This window comes from Vigna radiata, chromosome 1 (assembly GCF_000741045.1).
Source record: "Vigna radiata var. radiata cultivar VC1973A chromosome 1, Vradiata_ver6, whole genome shotgun sequence".
In the NCBI taxonomy this organism is placed as follows: domain Eukaryota; kingdom Viridiplantae; phylum Streptophyta; class Magnoliopsida; order Fabales; family Fabaceae; genus Vigna; species Vigna radiata.
Genome location: NC_028351.1, coordinates 17,664,774 through 17,669,377, shown reverse-complemented (window position 1 = coordinate 17,669,377; position 4,604 = coordinate 17,664,774).

Sequence of the window (4,604 nt, the reverse complement as noted above, 5' to 3'; positions counted from 1 at the left end):
AAGCTCTTTTATTGATGATGATTGATTCCTATTTTCCTTATGGCTTTTTGTATGTTGCAGGTTGAGGATGATGGAGGATCACGGGTGAGAATAAAGGGTGATAGAATATGATGGTGGGTCTAGAGGTGGTTTTGATGATGATAGGAAACACGATAGAGGTTAGGAAATGATTTTCTAGTGCTAGAAAAAATTGGAAGGGAGGAGATGACAGAAGAAAACTCTTTTTTGCAAACAATGGTGAATGAGAATGTAGGTTGGGAAATAGTGGGTTCTTGTGATGTGCGTGATGGAGGAATGGGTTTCGGAGGAGGTGAATCTGTTAGGTGAGTAAAGGAATGGAGAGTCGTGTTAGAGTGAATGATGGTTGATGCTTGTGCCTTTTCATTTTCTTTTTTTTCTCTTTTTTTTTAATTTTTTAAAAGACTAATATAAAAAATAAAATAAAATAATATAATATAAAATGAAATAAAATAATAACATAATAAAATATAATTAAAATGATAAAAGGACATAAATATAAGATAAAATAAAAAAAACATTATTTAGTCACCCAAACGAAATTGGGTGTTGACAGCTGCCTCTCTTTACTTAAATATTATTGGATAATATGAAAATTTGATATTTTCATATTATCGGAGCAAAAGCTAACTATAGATAGAAACATTAATTTCGTCTGGATTTTGAAGAGAAAGAAAAAGAATAAAAACTGATTCAAGTAGATACAATAATTGAATTCAATGAAGAGTGTCATGATGCAACAAAGAAGGTTTGACCAATGCCTAAAGAGGGACGATTCACCAAAATGAAAACCTAGATTTGATTATTGCCTAGCAGAGGGCCAAAATCCCAAAGAGAAACTGAACTCGACCGTTGCATAGCAAAGGGCTGAAATGGAGAAGAAAAATCTGGATTTGACCATTGTCTAACAGAGGGTCAAAATCATAAGAAAAAAAATTGGATTCGACCATTGCCTAGAAGAGGCCCAATATCGCAGAACAATGATAACAGTTGAAAATACCATTATCTGTGATGTAATTTTGAGACTACATGCACCCTTTTCTACTTAGAACTTGCTTGAAATCATAATTTTCTGTTAAGTTGTGTGAATAAGAGAGTTGAGGTTGAGTTTGACGAAATAATTGTCAACACCCAATTTCGTTCGGGTGACTAAATTATGAGACTTGGTTTTTATTGTTGTCCTATTTAATTTATTTTCTTTCATTTTTTTTATTATTTATTTTATTTTGTTGTTCTTAATTTTATTTTACTATTTTGTTTAATTTAAAAAAAATAATTAAAAAAAATAGAAACGAAGAAAGAATAAAAAANANNAAAAAAAAATTTTTTAAAAAAAAGAAGAAAAAAAAAGAAAAAGAAAAGAAAAAAAAGAACATGAAAAATGGAAAAAAGAAGAGAAATAAAAAAAGGAAGAAGAGGAAAAAAGAGATAAAAAAAGAAAAAAAGAGAAAAAGAATAAAAGAGAAAAAGAAAAATAAAAAAAAAAAGAAGAAAAAAGGAAAAAGAAAAACAAAAGGAAAAAAGGAAGGAAGGAAAAAAGAAAAAAAGGGGTGCACGTAAATAAAATGAAAAGAAAAGAATGGTGATTAAATGGGAGAGGTGTTGCACCTGATTTTCTTGGAGAAATGGTGCAGCAGGCCCATAAGCAATTAATATTAATGCAGGAAAGATCACTTTAGAATATTTTTGAAATTTTGTTTTATTTGGTAATAATTTAAATTAACATTATGACAATCATTACAAGGAATAATTAAAAATAATATATTGATTGTTGTATTCAATTTATTCCTAAAGAGAAAAATATGATTTTTAATTTGATTCAATCAAGACCATTTATTTCCCTATTTTCCTATACCCGGGTCTAAGCGAAGCTTAGAATTAGAGGGGTTGTGTAGCGGTTTCACTTGGGCCATACTGCCTGTTTGGCTATCGTGAGAACCCCAGCTAGAGTCTATTCTCTTCATTTGTATTTTCACACGTAGTTGATTACTCGACTATTGTGGAGATGTTGTGGAGGGGTCCATAGCTCTAGTGACCATTGACCTTTAGGTTCAGGTAACCATCCTTGTGAGATTGCATATACTTGACCTTGAATCTTAAGCGTCGAACCTCCGTAGGGGCACAAAGGGAGATATGTGCAGTCCTCTAACCCTCATTTTCGCTTGATAAAAGCACGCATCTTGTGCATATCTTGAGTCACCTATCTTTCTTGCGAATTGTCAAACTCATTTTTTTCGAAAAAAAAAAAGATAAATCAAAAACAAAAGTTGCAGTGTCAGACTTTTCCGAGATCAAATATTTAATCAAAAATAACAATTTGACATTTTTCTCAAGACGTTTGTGCACATCTTGCTTGAAGACCTTCACCCTTCACTTTTCCAAAACAAAGGATCTTTCCCAACAAACATTGTCATTACCCTCACTTACAAAGTAAACCTTTACACAGGGGTAGATTGGCCTAACCAAAAGTTTTCTCGCTTGCGCTAGTAAGGTGATCCCTGAATCCATTGGGACAAAAAAAATGAAGAAAAAAACAAAACAAGAAGAAGCATTCCACTAGATTGAAAACCTGAAAGGACAATCTAGAAAGGAAAAAGCAAAAAAAAAAAGAAAAAGAAAGAAAGAAAAAACGAATCATGTTGAGGTCATCTAGTCATAGAATTAATTTTTTGAAAATAAAGCAATCAGAATTTGAAATGATGTGTGGCCTTCTTTCTTTATCCAAAAAGCAAAAAATTATATCCATTGTCACCCCGTTTTAGCCTAAAATAAATTCTTTTTCAAAACTATCCCCAAGCAAGGGTTTCCATCAGGCAGGAGTCAACTCATGATACAAATGAAGAGCACTCAATGATTAATCGAAGAGAATTCATTAAGAGTGAACAAAAAATACACAAAAAAAATCACAAAGTGATGTTGAGCAAAAAGAATGAAAATCGAAGTTCAAGAAAAAACCAAAGTGCTCAAAAAGTCAAAAAGTTGATGCAATACTTAGATGATAACCCTTGTTTCAAAAAACATAACCAACAAACATTCATTTGGGCCTTTATATCCTTTTTTTTAAAATACCTTTTAGCCGCTAGCCACATTACAAGCCTAATAAAGTCCACGCAGATTGAATAAGGATTGCTCAAATTTTTATAAAGCTTAATGTTGCGATAAGGCAAAATGACTTTCAATATGTCGTAAAAAAAAAGAAAAGAATTTGAAAATGAATGAATATAAAAAAAAAAAGGTAATCTCACTGTAACCTAGCTAGAAGCATGCAAAAGAAAATCAAACTAGTTGGGACCATCCTTTTGGTCGATCCTTGTCATGCCACTACCTCCTCCAAATAGAACCCCTGGCCAAAGAAAACTGGGGCGACTTTGTGAACCTCACACGAGTCGTTCATCAACCCATACCACGATAAAAAAAACTGGGGCAGCTTTGTGAGTCTCACACAAATTTTTCATCAATCCATAATCCCATGACCAGGGCAACTTTGCAAGTCTCACTTGAGTTTGTTTCACCCCAATTTTCATGGATCCAAACCCCAGATCATTTTCCCAAAAACAAAACCGGGGCAAAATTTTTGGTATGTCATCTCCTTTGAGGATTGTAGTACCCATGTGCCGGTCCTAGTCTTCCAAACCATTCCAAACGGCTCTCATTCTCTTCAAAACCATCCTCTTGCCAATAAATTCAAACATGTGTGCACTGATGTCTCGGAAGAAAAGTCAAAATGTAATAATCTCAAAGTTTAGACCTTGGATGTATGACATTCCTCAGTTTTCACAAAACATTGAAAATAAAGACCAGTTTGATGATTACAAGTAAGATGACTGACTCAAGCAAAAAGACATGCAAAACAAAGCAAATGTTTTTCATATGTGCATCAATTCATAAAAAGAAAATTTTTCGAATCGAAACACTCTTCATTCATATGAATGGTTATCGAATCCTTCTTCAAAAAAAAAATAACATTCAAATTTTCCTCTTTCAAGCCATATTGTTTCAAAAATCAAATTTCTATCAAAATTGCAAAACATTTCACAAAATTATGAATTTCAAGAATTTCACAATTTGTAAGCCTAGTTTCTACACTGGCCCCTAAGCCCAGTTTCTACACTGGCCCCTAAGCCCAGTTTCTACACTAGCACCTAAGCCCAGTTTCTACACTGGCCCCTAAACCCAATTTCACCTGGCCCCTAAGCCCAGTTTTTGCACTAGCCCATAAGCCCAGTTTCACACTGGCCCCCAAAGCCCAGCTCGTCTTGCCCCCAAGCCCATTTTTACCTGGCCCATAAGTCCAGTTCTACACTGGCCCCCTAAGCCCAGTTTCGCCTGGCACCCTAAGCTCAAGTTTTCCTTTTTGTTTCGGTCCTCTGCTTCGCAATGGTCAAATTTAAGTTTTCCTTCTGCAATTTTGGCCCTCTGCAAGGCAATGGTCAAATCCAGGTTTTAATTTTGTTCTTGGTCCTATGCTTCGCAATGCTCAAATTTACGTTCTTCTTCTGCGATTTTGGCCCTCTCCAAGGCAATGGTCAAATCCAGGTTTTAATTTTGTTATCGGCCCTCTGCTTCGCAATGGTCAAATTTATGTT